This window comes from Salvelinus alpinus, chromosome 15 (assembly GCF_045679555.1).
Source record: "Salvelinus alpinus chromosome 15, SLU_Salpinus.1, whole genome shotgun sequence".
In the NCBI taxonomy this organism is placed as follows: domain Eukaryota; kingdom Metazoa; phylum Chordata; class Actinopteri; order Salmoniformes; family Salmonidae; genus Salvelinus; species Salvelinus alpinus.
Genome location: NC_092100.1, coordinates 51,918,426 through 51,942,006, shown reverse-complemented (window position 1 = coordinate 51,942,006; position 23,581 = coordinate 51,918,426). Strand labels below are relative to the sequence as shown.

At 43.6% G+C, this 23,581-nt stretch overlaps 1 long non-coding RNA gene and 1 pseudogene across 1 annotated transcript; both read left to right on the top strand.

The window, feature by feature from the left end:
• LOC139539342 (protein O-mannosyl-transferase TMTC3-like) overlaps positions 1-23,581 on the top strand; it is a 71,651-nt pseudogene that overhangs the window by 39,466 nt on the left and 8,604 nt on the right.
• Positions 6,474-14,019, top strand: LOC139540308 (uncharacterized). The gene is made up of 2 exons (XR_011668158.1): positions 6,474-6,583; positions 13,744-14,019. It is a non-coding gene; the product is annotated as an uncharacterized lncRNA (long non-coding RNA).

The following is a 23,581-nucleotide window of genomic DNA, read 5'->3' as shown; positions in this document are numbered from 1 at the left end:
TACGATCACTTGATGAGAGAACAGTGTGTGTCGCCTGAGGTAAGGAACGGAGCCAAGCTTTTTTTTTACGACCTTCTCAAATCATCAATAGCCCATAGTCGCATCATGCAGCCCAGATATGTTTTAATTTCTTAGACATTCTAAGGTTTGTATCATTAACAACTAAAGTTGCCAAATAACTATAAATCTAGCGTAGTGTATAGGACCTGTTTCAAATGATCACTTTTACGCTCAACATAGACGTCACATGCTCATTTGGTCCGGAGTGGGATAAATATAATTTCTATTTTATTCAGATAAATTCAATTATATTCTTCTTAATATAAAATCATATAATATAAAATAATGACACGGGACTTATAAGCATATCTTGTCTGCTAAATGAACAAGCCTACAGCCTATGGCATGCCAGATAACATAGAGTAATAGGCCAACTCATGTTCTGTTAACCTGTCATCTGTAATCGTAATATGTTAATCTGTAAAATGGTATAGAATCAGCTGGATCCCCTCTGTCGAAGACGCTTGGACCTTCTTTTTTGATATTTTCAATGGTATTGTTAACAAACACGCCCCCATAAAGAAAATGAGAATTAAAAACAAGTTCAGCCTCTGGTTCGACCGTGATCTTGCAGAGTTACTTCACCTCAAGAATTGCATTTGGCGAATGGCTCAGCACACGCAGGCTGACTAGCTCTCGTTCAGGCAAATGAGAAATAAGTGCACTCAGGCTATCCGGAAGGCCAAAGTTAGTTACTTTAAGGAGCCGTTCTCTCTCTGTGGGTCTAACACCAAGAAGTTCTGGAAAACGGTTAAAGACCTGGAGAATAAACCCTCCTCCTCACAGCTGCCCATGTCCCTTAATGTTGATAATGTGGTTGTTACTGACAAGAAGCACATGGCTGAGCTCTTTAATCACCACTTCATTAAGTCAGGATTCCTATTTGACTCAGCCATGCCTCCCTGCCCGCCCAACATTTCCTCATCTCCCACCCCTTCTAATGCGACTATCCCCGATGCTTCTCCCTTTTTTCCCTCCTGCCCCACTACAAAGTTTCTCCCTGCAGGTGGTCACTGAGTCCGAGGTGCTAAAGGAGCTCCTTAAACTTGACCCCAAAAAAACATGTCGGTCAGATGGTTTAGATCCTTTCTTCTTTAAGGTTGCTGCCCCTATCATCGCCAAGCCTGTCTCCAAACTTTTTAACCTGTCTCTCCTTTCTGGGGAGGTTCCCATTGCTTGGAAGGCAGCCACTGTTCATCCTTTATTTAAAGGGGGAGATCAAGCTGATCCTAAATGTTATATTTCTATTTTGCCCTGTTTATGAAAAGTGTTGGAAAAACGTGTCTATAGTATTCCCCCTGTTATGCAATCTGGTTTCCGCTCAGGTTATGGATGTGTCACTGCAACCTTAAAGGTCCTCAATGATGTCACCATTGTCCTTGATTCTAAGCAATATTGTGCTGCTATTTTGATTAACTTGTTCAAAGCTTTTGATACGGTAGACAATTCCATTCTTGTGGGCCGGCTAAGGAGTATTGGTGTCTCTGAGGGGTCTTTGGCCTGGTTTGCTAACTACCGCGCTCAAAGATTGCAGTGTATAAAATCCGAAAATCTGCTGTCTCAGCCACTGCCTGTCACCAAGGGAGTACCCCAAGGCTCAATCCTTGGCCCCATGCTCTTCTCAATTTACATCAACAACATAGCTCAGGCAGTAGGAAGCTCTCTCATGCATTTATATGCAGATGATACAGTCTTATACTCAGCTGGCTCCTCCCTGGAATTTGTGTTAAATGCTCTACAACAAAGTTTTCTTAGTGTCCAACAAGCTTTCTCGACCCTTAACCTTGTTCTGAACACCTCCAAAACAAAGGTCATGTAGTTTGGTAAGAAGAATGCCCCTCTTCCCACTGGTGTTATTACTACCTCTGAGGGTTTAGTACTGGTGAGCACTGTCCTTCTCTCAGCACATTTCAAAGCTGCAGGCTAAAGTTAAATCTAGACTTGGTTTCCTCTATCGTAATCGCTGCTCTTTCACCCCAGCTGCCGAACTAACCCTGATTCAGATGACCATCCGACCCCTGCTAGATTACAGAGACATAATTTGAGACCATCAGTGTTTTGCATGACAATAACTGGCTGACAAAATGTAATGACCGCCACAGCCCTAGACTAGAGTTCATCAATCTTCTTTGTAATACAATATAATTACAACACAAATACACAGTATATTGTAATTATATTGAGAAAGACAAAGAAATGGAGCATGTCATTATTTTTACTTTTCTTTTGATTACCTTGTCTCCCCTCAGGTCAACAAGAACAATGCCACGCTATGGAACAATGTTGGCCATGCTCTGGAAAATCAAAACAATTACGAAAAAGCTCTGAGATATTTCCTTCAGGCCACCTGCGTCCAACCAGGTAAGACAGACTTATCGTCCTCCCATTATATTATTCTCTGCTGGACTTCAAAGCTATGGTAGAAGATGAAACGATGACAAGATACCATTGATTTTGATCAATATAATTGTGTCTGCTCAACAGTGTTATTGTGGCAAACATTGATGTATTGTGTGAAACGAGCCCTATTGGCTGAGCTCCTTCTCAAACTGTCTGTTTTCAATTGAATCACGCAAAACTTTACTAATCGATTATACTGCTACAGACAGAAGTTGCATTGACCATGGAAATAAGGGCTGTGTTCCCTATATAGTGCATTACTTTTTATATAGTCCAGGGCTCTTGGGACGGACCCAAGAATTATTGTTCAGTAAAGCCATTCAAATAAATCCATGTCTCCCAGATATTATTGCTGGCTGAGTAGAGATGTTCCAGACTCCTCCGGTCAGTTGGAGTGTGGAGAGAGCTGTTGGTGTATCTACACAACAAAAATGCTTAAATGTTCACACTTAACATGTGTGATTGACCTTATCTCAGCCAATTTATAGAACTCAAATTAGGGCTGAATGTCATACAGTTTCATTTAAAGTGGGGATTAACTGTCATGCAAGTTAACATGTGTGTCATGCAAGTTAACATGTGTGACTGGGCTGACTCTCATAGAACACAGCATTTAGTGACAACGCCTTTCATGGAACTCAACACGTGTGACTATGTATAGGACATACAGGGTAACGGAGCTCATACAAGTTAGTGTGTGACATGGTTGACTTGTAGAACTTAATATTTCTGTCTGTCCTCATAGAAATTTTGTGACTGCAGGCAGGGGAAGCAAATTAATATACTGGTAGGCTAATCTAAAGTATAGTACTATGTAACCCTCCAGATATGCCTGTCCTCTACCAACATGGCTTGTGCATACAGGTCATGTCATGGAGCAGGAAACATGTACAGTCGCTAGTGAACGTCTACACACCCCATGCACAGTCTTCACATTTACTTGCCTTAAAATTGGATTAAATTAGATTTTTTTCCCCTACTGATCTACACAACATACTCCACATTTGCAAAGTGAAAGAAAAATTGAATACATTTTCAGCCAATAAAAAAAATAATAATAATAAAGATGCCTTGATTGCGTACAGTACCGTGAAAAAGTTTTTGTACCCTTTCTAATTTTTTCTACTTTTGCATATTGTTTTCTACTGAATGTTACCAGATTTTCAACCAAAACCTAATATTAGATTAAGGGAACCTGAGTGAACAAATAACACATCAATTACCTACTTATTTAACAAACAATGTTATGCAACACCCAATGCCCCTTTGTGAAAAAAGTAATTGCCACCTTACACTCAGCTGTTTGTGTCACCTTTAGCAGCAATGACTCCAACCAAACACTTACTGTAGTTGTTGATAAGTCTCTCACGTCACTGTGGAGAAATTTTGGCCCACTCTTCCATGCAGAACTGCTTTAACTCAGCAACGTTTTTGGGGTTTTCAAGCATGAATCAAATCAAATTGTATTAGTCATATGCACCGAATACAACAGGTGTAGTAGACCTTACAGTGAAATACTTACTTACAAGCCCCTAATCAACAATGCAGTTAAAAATATGAGTAAGAATAAGAAATAAAAGTAACAAGTAATTTAAGAGCAGCAGTAAAATAACAATAGCGAGACTATACACAGTGGGGTACCGGTACAGAGTCAATGTGCGGGGGCACCGGTTAGTTGAGGTAATATGTACATGTAGGTTGAGTTATTAATGTGACGATGCATACTGTAGATAATAACAACAGAGAGTAGCATCAGTGTAAAAGATGGGGGGGGGGCAATGCAAATAGTCTGGGTAGCGATTTGATTAGATGTTCAGGAGTCTTATGGCTTGGGGGTAGAAGCTGTTTAGAAGCCTTTTGGACCTAGACTTGGCACTCTGGTACCGCTTGCCGTGCGGTAGCAGAGAGAACAGTCTATGACTAGTGTGGCTGGAGTATTTGACATTTTTTAGGGCCTTCCTCTGACACCGGTATAAAGGTCCTGGATGGCAGGAAGCTTGGCCCCAGTGATGTACTGGGCCGTACGCACTACCCTCTGCAGTGCCTTGCGGTCAGAGGCCGAGCAGTTGCCATACCAGGCAGTGATGCAACCAGTAAGGATGCTCTCGATGGTGCAGCTGTAGAATAGGTTTTGTCGTGCCCTCTTCACGACTTTCCCGGGAAAGCAATATATCATTCACGTTGGGCTCGTCGGCCTCGTTAAAGGAAAAAAAGTATTCTGCCAGTCCGTGGTGAGTAATCGCAGTTCTGATGTCCAGAAGTTAGAAAATCCGCAAGGGGGCAAATACTTTTTCACGGCACTGTATGTCTTCACACCCCAGAGTTAATACTTGACCTTAGGCAGCCATTACAGATGTGAATCATTTTAAATAAGATTCTACTAACTTTGCACAACTCTTAGGTCAACTTACAGTGAATTCAGAAATCATTCATACCCCTTGACTTATTCCACATTTTGTTGTTACAGCCTGAATTCAAACGTGATTAAATATGTTTTTCTCACCCATCTACACACAATACCCCATAATGACAAAGTGAAAACATGTTTTTAGAAATGCAGAAATATCTAATTTGCGTAAGTATTCACACCCTTGAGTTAATATATGTTAGAATCACCGTTGGCAGCGAATACAGCTGTGAGTCTAAAGGCTTTGCACACCTGGATTGTACAATATTTGCACATTCTTTTAAAAAGTATTCATGCTCTGTCAAGTTGGTTGTTGATCATTGGTAGACAGCCATTTTCAAGTTTTGCCATAGATTTTCAAGCAAACTTAAGTTAAAACTCTAACTAGGCCACTCAGGAACATTCAATGTCGTCTTGGTAAGCAACTCCAGTGTATATTTGGCCTTGTGTTTTATGTTATTTTCCTGCTGAAAGGTGAATTTGTCTCCCAGTCTCTATTGGAAAGCAGACTGAACCAGGTTTTCCTCTAGGATTTTGCCTGTGCTTAGCTCTATTCCATTTATTTTTATCCCCCAAAAAACTCCTTAGTCCTTGCCGATGACAAGCATACCCATAACATGATGCAGCCACCACCATGTTTGAAAATATGAAGAGTAGTACTCAATAACGTGTTGTGTTGGATTTGCCACAAACATAACGCTTTGTATTCAGGACATATAGTTAATTTGTTTGCCACATTTTTGCAGTTTTACTCTAGTGCCTTGTGCAAATGTAGCAGTGTGATGTTGTTCCCCTAGATTACGCACCAAATTGCACACAAGGACCAATTCAAATAGGCCAGGTCAAGAGGGGATGTTAATAATTTGATAATAATAATAATAATTCAGTGTATTTTTTTATTTAATTACAGCTGCATAGCTAATGTTTTTATTTGGTGTACAAACACTTTTTCATACCAATATTGTACATACAAGTGATTGTAAAAGTTTTGTATATTTTGGTTTGGCCCATCGCGGGTTATCTGTATTCCCATACCACTTTATCGTTCTCTTTTGCCTGACCCTCGGCTAGCAAGGTATGTTGTCCTTGGCTCCGAAACTGTTTAATATAAAACCGTCATAAGGTTATACAATGTACTGTTTTGCAACCATACGTTTGTTATAGTGTGGACAGTGTAGGAATTTATGTTAACAAGTTTCACAGAGCTCACTGACTGGGGTATCTGTTGTAACTTCTGAGTACTTGTGACAGTTGTTGAGTGAGTGTCCATGTGCTCGCGCAGGTGCCGGAGAGCTGTGACTGCACCAAGGGTAACGTGTGTGTTGTCTCTTCGTGTGCAGGTATGTCTTTTATTTTGTCAGAATTATGTTCTGTATAGTTTTACTTGTATATGCTGTTGTGCAGCGAGTGTGTGCACGCAGCACCTGTTAATTCCTTTTGGCGCTCTTTTGCCTGACCCTCGGCTAGCAAGGTGCCGGAGAGCTGTGACTGCACCAAGGGTAACGTGTGTGTTGTCTCTTCGTGTGCAGGGCAAATAAAAAGATTTCAACGAGCAGACCATCAGTTGTGGCAGCGTCCTAATTAAAAAAATACACAACGCAGAATGAACCACGCTACAAACTGGTGCCGCGACCTGCCGACTGGTTAGCTCAAGCTGACCACCGGAGCTGTGCATGTGGAGGAGATGCGCGACCCGCGCATGCGCACTTGTTGATGGTTTGCTATAAGTGAATGTATACTGTAAATAGTGAAGGTGAATGTAGCATATTCACTAGATAATTGTATTGGTGTTTATTTGCATGTTTTGAGGGAATTTGTTTATTGCATTTTTTTTGTATTTGTATGCAGTAAATTACATTGTAGTTTAGTTCTCTATTGAGCCATGGAAGACTCTCAAGTCCATAAGATGAGTTATGCTGGGGATTTTGGTGTGGTTAGTGTGGGTAGAGGGAGGGGTGTCTATGCATTTACACCATTGGTACAGTCAGCTCCTGGGAGTAGAGTGGCTGCTAGTCCTGAGTTTACAAGCACTGGGAGGGGTAGGCTGTTTACTCCACCTGACCAGGGTCTCCCACCTCTGTCTCTTGATGTACCATTGTCCCCAGTCCTCAGTAATAATGGGACACCGAGTCAGCTTAGTGACCTTATTAAGCAGATTGGTTCAGAGATAGGAGAATCTATCAGAGCGAGTTTACTGCAGCCTGGGGCTTCAAGTCTTTCTCCTGCCCATTCCCCTGAACAATGTGGGTCAACTTTTATTGATGCGTCCAAGCTGAATCTGGTTGTGAAGTCAGAGGTTAGTGCTCCACCTTTCTTCAGGGGTGATGGCTCAGATAAGTACTCTGTCCTGGAGTGGGAGGAGCTAATGGGAGTCTACCTAGAGAAGAGGGGTTACACTGGGTCTGAGAATGTTGGGGAGGTGATGTCTAGGCTCATGGGGAGGGCACGGGATGTGACCAAAGTCTGGATGCGTAACAACCCTGTTGTCACAGATGTTAAGGCAGTGTTCAGTGTTCTCAAGCAACACTTTGGGGATACTGTCTACTCAGGTATGCCATTAGCTGATTTCTATTCAATGAGACCATATGCTAATGAGGGTCCACTAGATTTCTGGATTAGGCTTAACAAAGCTGCAGAGGCAGCTGAACAGTACCTTGTAAGTGAGGGTAGAACCTTGCCCATTCAGTGCTCAGAGTTGGCAGTCATGTTTGTACGCAACTGTCCTGATAAAGAGTTGGCCCAAGTGTTCAAATGCAAACCCCTTCGTGACTGGACAGCCAGTGAGGTACAGGATCGTTTGGATGAACTGTTAAGGGAGCGTAAAGCATGTAGAACACAACTTTCACAGCAGGTGGCTGCTGTCTTCGACTCCCCCCAGGAGGAAGTGGATCCTGAGAGCAGACCTAATGTGTCATCTTTTTCTCGATGTGGCCGTGAACCAGAACAGGCCCAATCTGTATCTGAGGGTGGGACATTAGAGAAAGTTTTGAGTATGCTAGAGAAGGCTCTTGTCAGCAATACTCAGTCTGTGAACAGAGGGCCCCGTAAACAGTTCCCCAAACGTGAGCGTGAGTGCGCTGTCTGTGGAAGCACTAATCACTGGACCAAAGCTCACTGTCAGATGCACCAGCTGTGTTTCAAGTGCTTCTCTCCTGGCCACATGAGCTTTGACTGTAGTGAGACTGGGAAGCGAAAGAGCCCTGTATGTGGACAGACTGGCAGGTCTCAGGAAAACTAGAAAGTCTCCATTCTGAGGAGGGCAATGTGAGGCAGTCTAATTTTTCCTCCACTGATGATGATATCCAATCTGTTTATTCTTATTTTTGTGAGTCAGTACCCAAGAACAACACAGTCATTTTTCAGAACACAATGAGAATTTCTCAGAATGACAGTTTGTTTTACACCACCGTGCTAGTACAGGATAAAGTTGAGCTGAAGGGGATGTTAGATAGTGGGTCCATGGCTACTACTCTGCGCGCAGATATTGTACCTCGGTTGAGGGAGGCAGGAGTGGTAGAGGGGAACTTTCTAGCTCCTTCAGACATCATACTGGTGGGTTGTGGTGGGACGCAAACTAGCCCAGTGGGCATGTGTGACTTGAAACTACAGCTTTATGGCTTCAGTTATGTAGTCCCAGTGCTGATTGTAGATGGGCAGGTTGATGAACTCATTGTTGGCACTAACGTGTTGAAGTCTCTGATTAGACAGTTCAAATCAAATGACAGCTACTGGCGGGTGGTGGGTACGCCAGGTCCCTCTGGCCAGTGTGAGGACAGCCAGTTCCTGCGTCTCCTATCAAATCTGGAGAGATGGAGAGGAGACTCCATCCCAGATAAAGTGGGCACCATTAAGTTGAAGAGGGCAGTAACGCTCCAACCCATGAGTGAGCATCTGGTGTGGGGCCGCTTACCTCCAAAGACAAAACTCTCTGTGGGCAGTACTGTTGTTGTCGAGCCCAGCACGTCTCGTTGTGTGAATCGACACATACTAGTAGGGAGAGTAGTTACGCCTCTGTGGGGGGATGGATGGCTCCCTGTGAAGATTGTGAATCCAACAACTTCGCCAGTTACCCTGAGACGAAATGCTAAAGTGGCAGATGTGTACCCTTGTATTGCATTGGAGGATTTTGATGATGTCAAGCAGCAAGCTGCTTACCAGAACGTGGCAAAAGTACAATGTGACAGCTCACATGGCAGTCTTACAGCTAAGAGTTCAGTTGGTGGCAGTGTAGTTAATGACAACAGTACACTGAGCAATCTTGGACTTCAAGGCCTGTCTGTTGAGGAGTGTCCAGTTTCACAGTTCTGGAAAGACAAACTTGTCGGCTTAATTGAGAAGTATGACACGGTGTTCTCTAGACATAGCCTGGATTGTGGAGAGGCAAAAGAGTTCTGCCATCGCATACGGCTGACTGATGACCGCCCATTTCGATTACCTTATCGTAGGCTTTCTCCAGCTGATTACCAAAAACTCAGGGAAACACTGGATGATATGGAGGAAAAGGAAATCGTCAGAAAATCCAGCAGCGAGTATGCCTCACCATTGGTGCTGGTATGGAAAAAGAATGGGGACTTGCGTCTATGTACTGACTTTAGGTGGTTAAACGCCCGCACAGTGAAGGATGCTCATCCACTGCCTCATCAGGCTGATGTACTGGCGGCGCTGGGAGGTAATGCCTTCTTCAGCACAATGGACTTGACATCTGGGTACTACAATGTGCCACTGCATGAAGAGGATAAGAAATACACTGCCTTTTCCTCTCCTTTAGGTCTGCACGAGTACAATCGTTTGCCTCAGGGCCTTTGCAACAGCCCAGCTACTTTTATGAGAATGATGCTGACCATCTTTGGGGACCAAAACTTTCTAAGTCTCATTTGCTATTTGGATGATCTGATGGTTTTTGCTAAGACGGAGGAAGAGAGTCTGCAGAGACTTGAGATGGTTTTCCAGCGGTTGCAGGAGCACAATCTTAAACTGTCTCCGTCTAAGTGCAAGTTTTTGAGGAGGTCTGTTAAGGTTTTGGGCCACATCATTTCTCAGGAGGGCGTAGCCACTGATCCTGCTAAGGTTCAAACCATTTTGAATGTGACTGAGAGTGAGATGATGGAAGCTGATGGTGTCACTCCGTCTCCTAGCAAAATCCGTTCTTTCCTTGGTATGGTAGTATACTATCAACACTACATTGAGAATTGTTCCATGGTTGCTAGGCCATTGTTTCAGCTGACTACAGGTCAGAAGAAGCCTAGGAGAGGCAAGGGCAGAAAGAGGCCTGGTCCCTCTCGCAGGCTCACTGCTGCAGACTGGACTGCTGAATGTCAACTCGCGTTTGAAGCTTTGAAAGCAGCACTAGTTGACCAGGCACTGCTGGCTCATCCAGATTTTTCTCAGCCATTTTTGCTTTCTGTTGATGCATCTACTAGTGGTTTGGGAGCTGTACTATCCCAAGTGCAAGATGGGAAGGCCATAGCCAGGCCAATAGCTTTTGCTAGTAAATCTCTTAATCATGCACAATCCAAGTATCCTGCTCACCGGCTGGAATTTCTAGCCATGAAATGGGCCATTCATGATAAGTTCAGCCATTGGCTGCGAGGGCATAAGTTTACGGTGTGGACCGACAACAATCCACTCAAATATATTCTTACAAAGCCGAGACTTGATGCATGTGAGCAGAGATGGGTTGCAAAGCTGGCACCTTTTGATTTTGATATCCAGTACATACCAGGGCCCAAGAATGTCGTTGCTGATGCTTTGAGCAGAGAGCCATTTGTCCGCTCCAAAGTTCTGCACCGACTGACAAGAATTCCATATGATGTCCTGCTGGAGGAAGCCAGAGGTCTTCGACTGGATGATGTACAAGACATGTTCCGTCTCTCCTGTGAGCAGCCCGAGGCTGGCTGTGGAACGTCTATGGCTCCTGGGAGTGAGTTGAGTAGAGCTGGAGACGATGTCAGTGGGTTGGTTTCCTGTGAAGAGGTGTCTGCTGTCCTCCAGGCCCATCGCCGATGGGATGATGGTGCCACAGTGAGGGCCGTTTCACATGTGCAGCACCTTGAGAAGTTGATGTCCATGGGTCAGAGCCCTTTACCTGTCCTTACACACAAGGAGCTGTATGATAACCAGTCACTGGATCCTATCATCAGCAGAGTAATGTTCTTTGTAGATAGAGGCCGGCGCCCATCTAGGAGAGAGCGAGTCTTTGAAGCTAAAGAAACAGTTTATACTCTAAGACAGTGGGGGAAACTCACCACGCGGTTAGGGATTCTGTATCGTGTCTCAAAACACCCAGTGAGTAAGAAGAAAATATTCCAGTATGTTGTACCTGTGTCTTTGAGAGGCCTTGTGTTGAAGGGAGTTCATGATGATGCTGGTCATCAGGGTCAGCAGCGCACATTGTGGCTCACGAGACAGCGGTTTTACTGGGAATCTATGGAGAAGGATGTCAAGGAATACGTGGCCCACTGTAAGAGATGTGTGTTGAGTAAAGCACCTGAGCCTGAAGCAAGAGCTCCACTTGTCTCCATTGTGACAACGGCACCTTTAGAACTTGTGTGTATTGATTTCTGGACTGCCGAAGATTCAAACAACAAGTCTATTGATGTGTTAGTAGTGACTGATCACTTTACTAAGCTGGCCTGTGCGTATCCATGTCCAAACCAGTCTGCTAAGACTGTTGCTCGTGTTCTCTGGAATAATTTCTTCTGCATTTATGGGTTCGCTGATTGCATCCATTCTGACAGGGGTGCTAACTTTGAGAGTTTACTTATTGCAGAATTACTTCAGTTATCTGGTGTTGAAAAGTCCCACACCACACCTTATCATCCCATGGGTAACGGTCAAGCAGAACGTCTGAATCGCACACTGGGTGGGATGATTAGAGCTCTGCCAGCTAGGTCTAAGGCTAAATGGCCTCAGATGTTGAACACATTGACATTCTCCTATAACTGCACTGTTCATGAGACTACTGGGTTTCCACCCTTCTTCTTGATGTTCGGACGCACCCCTAGGTTGCCGGTAGATGTTATGTTTGAAAGTGTGCTGTTGGATGGGGACACAGTAGATGTGGATAAGTATGTCCAGTCTCTGGGTGAGGATCTGAGAGAGGCCATGACATTGGCCCAGCAGCATGCCAGTAAGCAACAAAAGAGACAAGCCGAGGTCTACAACAGACGGTCTAAGGGTCACTCGGTGCAGAAGGGAGATAGAGTTCTACTTGCTAACAAGGGGGAGAGGGGCAAGAAGAAACTGGCTGATCGCTGGGAGAGTGTGGTGTACATAGTGGTTGCAAAGAACAGCTCACTGAACACATATCGTATCCAACACCCTACCACTGGACGCATCAAAACTGTGCATAGGAACCTGATTATGCCAGTCAACTTTCTGCCTTTACCTTCGTGGGAGGAACCTGAGGGTCACGAATCTCTATCGAGTGGTGACGTGATCTCTGAGATGTCTGCAAAGTCCAGCCAAATGGATGGGAGTGACGCCAGGACTGTCCACTGGGTAGCAGGCCTTCCTGAGTCTTCTGGGAGGATACTCCAAGAGGATGGTGAAGTCCCGGCTGATGAAAGTGAGGTGGAACAACTGTATGAAGTCCCCTTAAGTGAAGTGTGCTCAGCAGAAGTGGACCAGAGAGATATCCCCGAAGCCTACAAGAGTTCTGATTGCGAAACTCCATTCAGTGTGGATGATGTTACCTTGGTTGAAGATGCTTCGTCAGTGTGGTCTGTGACAATCTACCAGGATTCTGATCAGTCGTCTGACACTACTAGTGTTGAGTCGGTAACTGAAAGTGTGCTGGCTCCGGAGATGCGGATCTGTAGTACTCCCCATCCTGAGGTTAGACCTCTGAGCAGGGTTAGTGCTGTCTGTGACATTCCTGCTAGGTTTGTGGGTGAGGGTGTTCGGACTAGACTAGGTAGACTTATTAAGCCAGTGGATAGGCTAATCCAAACTATGTCTACACAGGAAATGAAACAGTTCTTGGTTTCTCAGTGACGGTAGGATATTGCCTACCTTTTCTTTTGTAGGAATGTAGGAATCTAAGCATGTCTTAGAATGATTTGTGGGTTTGTCTAATATATTTGACAATTCATGTAACTTTGTGTGTAGTCCATCGGCATAAAATGTATATGGCATTTTTCGTATACGGTTGAATAAGGGATTAGCTACCCCTTATTTTTCCTAATCCTTCGCGGGATAGCTTTTCAGCTGATCGACCATTTGTGGGTCTAGAATTAAGGGACTACACTGGGTTACTTTGTCGCCCTGTGGGTGTGAATTTTCTTTTTTTTCTTTGCTTTGTTACCTTTGAGGTAATGTGTTTTGTTTTGGGCCTATAATCTAGTGTAAAACAGTGGGGGTGAATGTAGCAGTGTGATGTTGTTCCCCTAGATTACGCACCAAATTGCACACAAGGACCAATTCAAATAGGCCAGGTCAAGAGGGGATGTTAATAATTTGATAATAATAATAATAATTCAGTGTATTTTTTTATTTAATTACAGCTGCATAGCTAATGTTTTTATTTGGTGTACAAACACTTTTTCATACCAATATTGTACATACAAGTGATTGTAAAAGTTTTGTATATTTTGGTTTGGCCCATCGCGGGTTATCTGTATTCCCATACCACTTTATCGTTCTCTTTTGCCTGACCCTCGGCTAGCAAGGTATGTTGTCCTTGGCTCCGAAACTGTTTAATATAAAACCGTCATAAGGTTATACAATGTACTGTTTTGCAACCATACGTTTGTTATAGTGTGGACAGTGTAGGAATTTATGTTAACAAGTTTCACAGAGCTCACTGACTGGGGTATCTGTTGTAACTTCTGAGTACTTGTGACAGTTGTTGAGTGAGTGTCCATGTGCTCGCGCAGGTGCCGGAGAGCTGTGACTGCACCAAGGGTAACGTGTGTGTTGTCTCTTCGTGTGCAGGTATGTCTTTTATTTTGTCAGAATTATGTTCTGTATAGTTTTACTTGTATATGCTGTTGTGCAGCGAGTGTGTGCACGCTGCACCTGTTAATTCCTTTTGGCGCTCTTTTGCCTGACCCTCGGCTAGCAAGGTGCCGGAGAGCTGTGACTGCACCAAGGGTAACGTGTGTGTTGTCTCTTCGTGTGCAGGGCAAATAAAAAGATTTCAACGAGCAGACCATCAGTTGTGGCAGCGTCCTAATTAAAAAAATACACAACGCAGAATGAACCACGCTACACAAACAGGATGCATATTTTTGAATATTTTTTATTCTGTACAAGCTTGCTTCTTTTCACTCTGTCAATTACGTTAGTATTGTGGCGTAACTACAATGTTGTTGATCCATCCTCTGTTTTCTCATATTACAGTTAATAAACTCTGTAACTGTTTTACAGTCACCATTGGCTTCATGGTGAAATCCCTGAGTGGTTGGTTTCCTTCCTCTCCGGCAACTGTGTTAGGAAAGACGGCTGTGTCTTTGTAGTGATTGGGTGTATTGATACAGTACACCATCCAAAGTGTAATTAATAACTTTACCATGCTCAAAGGGATATCTAATGTCTGCTTTTGAATTTTTGGACACATCTACCGATAGGTGCCCTTTGACTCATTGGAAAACCTCCCTGGTCTTTGTGGTTGAATCTGTGTTTGAAATTCACTGCTTGACTGAGGGACCTATGTGGGGTACAGAGATGAGGTAGTCATTAAAAAATCAAGTTAAACACTATTATTGCACACAGAGTGAGTCCATGTAATGTAATATGTGATTAGATTTGTATTCTTTATTTAACTAGGCAAGTCAGTTCAGAACAAATTCTTATTTTCAATGACAGCCTAGGAACAGTAGGTTAAGTGCCTTGTTCAGTGGCAGAAAGACAGATTTTTAACTTGTCAGCTCGGGGATTCGATCTAGCAACCTTCCGGTTTCTGGCCCAACGATCTAACCACTAGGCAAACTGCCCCAGAGGATGGGTCATCCGGACGTGTCATCTGATGCAGCACTCCATCACTCTCCTTCTTGGTCAAATAGCCCTTACACAGCCTGGAGATGTGTTGGGTCATTGTATTGTTGGGGGAAAAAAAGATGATAGTCCCACTAAGCGCAAACCAGATGGGATATCGTTGCAAAATGCTGTGGTAAGTGTGCCTTGAAGGTGGGCTGATCCCTCACCTTCCTCATGATCATTAATGCCCCACGAGGTGAGATCTTGCATGGAGCCCCAGACCGAGGGTGATTGACCGTCATCTTGAACTTCTTCCATTTTCTAATAATTGCGCCAACAGTTGTTGCCTTCTCACCAAGCTGCTTGCCTATTGTCCTGTAGCCCATCCCAGCCTTGTGCAGGTCTACAATTTTATCCCTGATGTCCTTACACAGCTCTCTGGTCTTGGCCATTGTGGAGAGGTTGGAGTCTGTTTGATTGAGTATGTGGACAGGTGTCTTTTATACAGGTAACGAGTTCAAACAGGTGCAGTTAATACAGGTAATGAGTGGAGAACAGGAGGGCTTCTTAAAGAAGAACTAACAGGTCTGTGAGAGCCGGAATTCTTACTGGTTGGTAGGTGATCAAATACTTATGTCATGCAATAAAATGCAAATGAATTACTTAAAAATCATACAAATGTGATTTTCTGGATTTTTGTTTTAGATACCGTCTCTCATAGTTGAAGTGTACCTATGATAAAAATTACAGTCCTCTACATGCTTTGTAAGTAGGAAAACCTGCAAAATCGGCAGTGTATCAAATACTTGTTCTCCCCACTGTATATATGGAGTCAAATATCGAAATAATATTGTCTAAGAATAATGTTGTGATACTTAACTGTATAGATTTGTTTCTCCATCACTACACCGTTGTAGAGCTGTGTATTGTGTGGTCCTATTGAAAAGTTGCATCCCAAAAGTAGTGCCCTATATTGGAAATAGGGTGGCAATTGGCACACATACAATGTTTCTCTAAACTCCCTCAGATTAGCCCAGTTCAGATATACTGTCCAGCCAAACCGCCACCTGACCTGACTGCATGGGCATGTACAGTACTACTAATCCCTAAACCCCATTCAGGCTTGATATCCTTGCCAAGTTGTTGTCATAGCTAAACCCATGTGCATTGTCATGTGGCATGTCCCTGCAGATGACATTGGAGCCCATATGAATGTGGGCTCCGATGTGACCTACAATGTGACCTACAAAAACTTGAACAAGTCCAAGGAGGCTGAGGAAGCCTACCTGGTTGCCAAATCCCTCATGCCACAGGTACTGTATGTCACAAGGCCAACAATGCCTCAGCACCCAGGTGTATATAAGAGGGAAATCATCAGTTGTTTGTTTTTCACAACGTTTCACCTTCATCATCCTTTGAGGGACATGACAACGAGAGGAATCGGTAGCTGGGAGGTAACAGCAGCGAGTGGGAAGAATAGTGTCTCATTGTGCCAGGCTTTTAGACAAAATCCCTCTACGTGTTAATTAAGTTGTGTTTTCTATGTGTTGTCAGCTGCATTCACACCTTTTTTTGAACCTTTTATTTATCCAGGCAGTCAAGTATGAACAAGGTATTTTTTACAATGATGTCCTGGCACCTGGTTTAATCTCTACACATGACAGATCATTGATCAACAGGACAATCTTAAAGGAGCACCTGAGGCCTCCTGCCTTTTGAAATCAACTCAACAAAAAAAAAGTCACATGCTTTGTAAACGCTACAAGACCATGGTGCTTGCCTCCGCTACAAGACCATGGTGCTTGCCTACGGAGCTGTGAGAGGAACGGCACCTCCGTACCTTCAGGCTCTGATCAGGCCCTACACCCAAACAAGGGCACTGCGTTCATCCACCTCTGGCCTGCTCGCCTCCCTACCTCTGAGGAAGTACAGTTCCCGCTCAGCCCAGTCAAAACTGTTCGCTGCTCTGGAACCCCAATGGTGGAACAAACTCCCTCACGACGCCAGGTCAGCGGAGTCAATCACCACCTTCCGGAGACACCTGAAACCCCACCTCTTTAAGGAATACCTAGGATAGGATATAGTAATCCTTCTAACCCCCCCCCCCCCTTAAAAGAGTTAGATGCACTATTGTAAAGTGGTTGTTCCACTGGATATCATAAGGTGAATGCACCAATTTGTAAGTCGCTCTGGATAAGAGCGTCTGCTAAATGACTTAAATGTAAATATAAATGTAAACAACAGGTGTGAACTAACAGTGAATTGGTTACTTATAGGACTTTCCCAACAATGCAGAGAGAAAGTAAGTAGAGAAATAATAGAAAAGTAAAACACGTAATAATAGATACACAATATACAAGGGATACCAATACCGAATCGATGTGCAGGGGTACGAGGTGATTAGGTAGATATGTACATATAACTATGAATAAAGTGACAGACAATAAACAGTAGCAGCAGCGTATGTGATGAGTCAAAAAAGTTAGTGCAAAAAGGGTCAATGCCGATAGTCCGGGTAGCTATTTGGTTAACTACAGTATTTAACTATTTAGCGGTCTTATGGCTTGGGGGTAGAAGCTGCTCAGGATCCTGTTGGTTCCAGACTTGGTGCATCGGCACCACTTGCCGTGTGGTAGCAGAGAGAACAGTCTATGACTTGGGGCACTGAAGTCTTTGACAATCTTTAGGGCCTTCCTCTGACACCGCCTGGTATAGAGGTCCTGGATGGTAGGGAGCTTGGCCCCAGTGATGTAGTATGCCGTCCGCACGACCATCTGTAGAGGCTTGCGGTCGGATGCCAAGTACTTGCCAAATCAAGCTGTGATACAGACAGTCAAGATGCTCTCAATGGTGCAGTTGTTGAACTTTTTGAGGATCTGAGGGCCCATACCAAATAATTTAAGCCTCCTGAGGGGGAAGAGGCATTGTCCTGCCCTCTGCATGACTATGTTGGTGTGTTTGGACCATGATAGATCCTTAGTGATGCGGACACCAAGGAACTTGAAACTGTCGACCTTCTCCGCTACAGCCCCTTCAATGTAAATGGGAGCCTGCTCGGCCATCCATTTCCTGTAGTCCATGATCAGCTCCTTTGTCTTTCTGACATTGAGGGACAAGTTGTTGTCCTGGCACCACACTGCCAGGTCTCTGACCTCCCTATAGGCTGTCTAATCGTTGTTGGTGATCAGGCCTACCACCCTTGTGTCGTTGGGAAACGTATTGATGGTGTTGGAGTCACGAACAGGGAGTACAGGAGGGGACTAATCACGCACCCCTGAGGGGCCCCCGTGTTGAGGGTCAGCGCGGCGGATGTGTTGTTGCCTACCCTCACCACCTGGGGGCGTCGCATCAGGAAGTCCATGATCCAGTTGCAGAGGGAGGTGTTCAGTCCCAGGGTCTTTAGCTTAGTGATGAGCTTGGAGGGCACTATGGTGTTGAATGCTGAGCTGTGGTCAATGAACAGTATTCTCACATAGATGTTAGTTTTGTCCAAGTGGGAAAGGGCAGTGTGGATTGCAATAGAGACTGCGTCATCTGTGGATCTGTTGGAGCGGGGTCTGGGATAATGGTGTTGATGTGAGTGAGCCATGACCAGCCGTTCAAAGTATTTCATGGCTACAGATGTGAGTGCTACAGGGCGTAGTAGGATTCCTTCTTAGTCCTGTATTGATGCTTTTCCTGTTTGATGGTTCGTCGAAGGGCATAGCGGGATTTATTATAAGCGTCCGGGTTAGAGTCCCGCTCCTTGAAAGCGGCATCTCTAGCCTTGAACTCAGTGCGGATGTTGCTTGTAATCCATGGCTTCTACTTAGGATATGTACGTACAGTCACTGTGGGGGCGTCGTCGTCTGCACTTATTAATGAAGCCAGTGACTGATGTGGTGAACTCCTCAATGCCATCTGATGAATCCCAGAACATATCCCAGTCTGTGCTAGCGAAACATTCCTGTAGCTTAGCATCCGCTTTATCAGAACATTTCCGTATTGAACGCGTCACAGGTACTTCCTGTTAGAATTTTTTCTCTTGTAAGTAGGAATCAGGAGGATAGAGTTATGGTCAGATTTGCCAAATGGAGAGCGAGGGAGAGCTTTGTATACGTCTCTGTGTGTGGAGTAAAGGTGGTGTATAGTTTTTTCGCCTCTCGTTGCACAGGTGACATGCTGGTAGAAATGAGGTAAGACAGATTTCTTCTGCCTCTGGGTGAGCCTTTTCTTGTTTGCTTATGGCCTTACACAGCTTGTTGAGTGCGGTCTTAGTGCCAGCATAGGTTTGTAGTGGTAAATATAGATAAACTATTTCGGTAAATAGTGTGATATACAGCCCTCAAACTCAACTACATTTTTTCATTGTTCATCTCTAATCAGGGACTGATTTAGACCTGTGTCACGAGGTGTGTGGAATTAATTATCAGGTAGAACAGAGAACATACAGGCTCCGGACCTCGTAGAGTAAGAGTTGAGTACCCCTGATCTACAGTTTATCATCAGGCGAGCAGAACCTTGAGGCTTCCTTAATATTAGAGGTTGCGCACCAGCTGTTGTTAACAAGGACACACACCACCCTCTTGGGCATAACTAACCGACATTTTGGTTAATCGCTCAGCACTATTCTCCAGTGAATGTGCATTGGGTAGAGGCGGATTATTTACTCTCCGCTGTAGTTTTATCAGGGTACCCGCACATCGGCCTCTATATCGCCATCTTTCTCTTCTGAGTGTCGGGGATTAGTGCCTGGTCCGGGTGAGCAGTATGTCCTCTGCGGCTGACTCATTGAAGTAGAAATCTTCATCCAAATTAAGGTTAGTGATCGCTGTTCTGATGTCCAGAAGCTCTTTTCGGTCATAGGAAACGATGGTGGAAACATTATGTACAAAAAAAAGTTAAGATTAGCGGGGGGTACAAAATAGCAGAATGGGCCAGGAGCCCTTAAAACAGACATTATACATTCCAGCGCCATTCTTTGGCATGAATTTAAATATTTTATAGTCATTAAATCATGCTTAGCTGTCTAATGCTCATCAGTGCAACTCATTCACCTCTAGTCTGTTATGATGAAGAGATTATGATGATCGAGGTCAATAAAGGCCATGCCTCTTATCTGACTTCTTACCCAAACCAAAATGTCGTTTTTTCCCCTCACTTTTTGTGGTCTCGATGCGCAGTTTCTCTAGAGATAAATCAGATCATGCCCGAACTGTGCAATGTAAGTAGGGAGTTGTAGTTTCCAACAGGCCAATATTCTACAAAATTAAGTGCAGCTTCAATTACCATAATCTCTCAGGAATTACGTCAACTAAAGGGGCACTTCTTCACTCTTGACAGATCATTTATCATCATTTAAATGTTAAAGGTCTCCTGAAGACTTGTCTTTGTAAAAACCTTTGGCATTAATTGATCATTTAATAGTCTGAGGTGATGCTCAGCTGTCTAATGCTTAGAAATACAGCTCCGTCGCCTCAGTTCTGATGAGGTTAGGTTTTTAGAGGTCAGTGGGAGGCCAGCCTGATTTCCTACCCCAATCCCTCAAAGTTGGTTTATCTCAGGAATCAAGGAAATGGAAGTGCCTCAGCCTGGCCTAGTGGTTACGCTGCAGACTCTAGACTACATCTCTACTGTCGGTCTCTCTCTGTAACTGCCCAGTTCTCACTATTCTATTGTTCATAAAATACAAACCGAGTTCTGTGATCCAATCTCCTTGTTAAAAACATAATGAAATACCATTTGAAATCCCTACAAACATGACTGGCATGTGAAAATCCTTTGGTCATTATTGTAGGTAAGCGTTGATGTGGTGTTTCTTTGTCATTTATGGGTGACAGTTCCCTCAATTCATCCACCCCAAACTTCCAAGAAAAACAACTTCTGGACTATAGCCTATTTGATAATAATAATTTGAAGGGCCTGACTGTACTTCCCATGCGAGGGGTCAGCTTTGAAACAAATGACGATTTATTGAATAAGCAGCGGGGCTGATTTCTTCAATTTTATCATCACGAAACGGAACAGGCGAGGCCTTGTCTGAGCTTTTAAAGAGATTTTTCAGCTGAAGCATGCAAGCGGCTATGGCCATCATGTATCGACGACCGATGCTGAAAGGACTGAACAGGATTTCCGCGTGGGGCCCAATGATAATCGCTTTGATACACTACACTTATTTTGATCATGCCTCTTTTATTCACTGGTTTTCCAAACGAGTTAACTCTATATCCAGATTTCCGCTTATGTCCAGGAATCCAATGACTGACAACCCCATGGCATGAAACAGACAACATGGTGCTTTAGTACGTGTTTTATACGGTTCTGTGAGCCTGTCGATGGAGGAAGTCCCTGCCTCAGTCTCATGTTCTCATAATTTATTTGAAAAACTGCGTAAACTCTGATTCGATAAATTGGTTTAGAAAACATTAAAGAAACAGATATTCTTTCCCTCTGGCTGTATGTGTATGCCTGTGGGATTATATATACACATTTGATCTTTTTCTTCCAAGAAAATCCCACTGTGAAAAAATCCCACTCTCATGTTGGCCATGCCAGAAGCATATTGCCCACATCAGAGGCTGTCGGTGGCTTTGAAATTAGATTGATATGCTAGTTTTCCTGCTCAGTCATTATTAGGCCTCCAAGAAAGTAACGTGTTGTCTCTTCTGTTGATTGCTTTGTAATTTTAAGGCCATGCCGAAACGTCTGTACAGATGTAGGATCTTAATTTGAGCCAGTTTGCTACAGCAGGAATATAATTCTGCAGCAACAGGAAATGTGAATAATTATGTGGATTATAATTAATGGACATTTTTCTTTAGTGCAAATCAAGTCTGACATTTTAAAGTGGAAATTACAAACTTTAGAAACCTTTTTAAGCCTTGAATACACTACAAGTTTGCATTTCCTGCTATGCTATCTCTCAAATTAAGATCCTAAATCTCATGAAAAGTGATGTTAGTGTAACAGTGAAGAATGTACCGTAAGCTCACACCACAGCTAGCTTGAAAAGTTAAGGGTGGAGCCATCCAATTGGTACCATTTGGGTGGCTCAACAAGTTAGAACGTTATCAAGGAGGGAGGTCACGTGCGTTGCGAAGCAGAGGATCACTGGTTCGAGCCCAGGATCGGGCAGTCGGGACAGTGGAGGAAGCTAAGCTGTTAGCAGCACACTGACCTGGGTAACAGTGGTGCCATGACCCGGATGCGCAGTTGTGCTCAGCTTGACGGCTTGGATCTCTGTGGGGTGAGTGTAACAGAGTTAAAAATGTACCATAAGCTCACTACATTCTCTACGTCATGGGTTCTCAAACCTTTTGGGGCCGGGGGACCCCCTTTTGTGATGGCAAGTTAATCAAGGACCCCACAACTCGAGTGAGATAGAAATAGCATACAATGAGTTTTACTATGACTGGCAGTGCATGGCCGGACAAACCAAGTATTGGGCCCTGGGAAGGAACATCTTTTGTTGTCAAATTGACTGGGGCAATTTCTACATGTTTGACGCTTGCCCCAGTCAATTTGACAACAAGAGATGCCTTTTGTTGACAATATAAGAAGGCTGCACCATTCAAGTGCATTTTTGTGTGTGCCCAATATTCTTTGGGTGGGATAACATATTGTGAAACGTCATTACACTATTAGTGCAGATATATTAAGGACATTGTCTGAAATTACAATGCAAAAATATGACATATACCTCCTTTAAAGGGATACTTTGGGATTTTGGCAATGAGGCCCTTTATCTATTTCCCCAGAGTCAGATGAACACGTCAATACCATTTGTATGTCCGTGTCCAGTATGAAGGAAGATAAATGGCCTCATTGCCAAAATTCTGAATTATCACTTTAATGAATGAATGACATATATTTATACATGTATTACATTGTATTATTTAACACCCTTTAAATGTATTCCATGGATCCCTCAGCCAAAATGTGTTTAATCTGTTAGTAATGTTCATTTAAAAAATGTAATGTAAAAAATATATATATATTTTTAGATCTGGCCACAGACCCCAACTTTGAGAACTCCTGCTCTACGTTCTCTGGTCGTTATAGTTCACCTGGAATAGCAAACTAGTGTCCAGTACCCCTAACCTGTCAGAACAAAGTTAATAACAAACCAAAACAACTGCAAGCATATAATATAGTGTGATCTAATATCTTTCATGTGGAATAAGCGTCATGGATCAGTTACTGATCAATCGTCAACAAATGACAGATAAGGACTAGTTTATTATGTTGCCCTTCAAGATCATTCCAGGGAAGAAGGGTGACGCCCAACCACCTGAACGTGTAGATTAACCTGGCAAACCTGATCCGTACCAACGACTCACGCCTGGAGTAGGCTGACCAACTCTACAGACAGGCCATCAGCATGAGGCCTGACTTCAAGCAAGCCTACATCAGCATGCAAGGCCCCTTTACTAACATCCTACATCAGTAGGCAAGGTGGTTAGTTTACACCATATATCAGAATAATGATGTTGAACAAGGCTGTTGACTTTCTCTTAACATCCTTCATCAGAAGTCTATTTAGTGTATTTACTACCTCCATCAGGGTATGATGTACAATTTATATCATAACTGTTTACTTACAACCTTGAGCCTACTGATATTTGAATGGATACCATATACGTCAGTAGCCACTCCTTCATCAGAAGTTGAATTAATTAATTTACAACATACGTAAGCAGTCAATTACATTAATTCATCTCAGCGAAGGGTCAATTGACTGCTTACGTAGGTTGTAAATGACTAATTAGACTTAAATGAATCAATTACATAAGCAGTCATTCTAGGACTCCGGCGGTC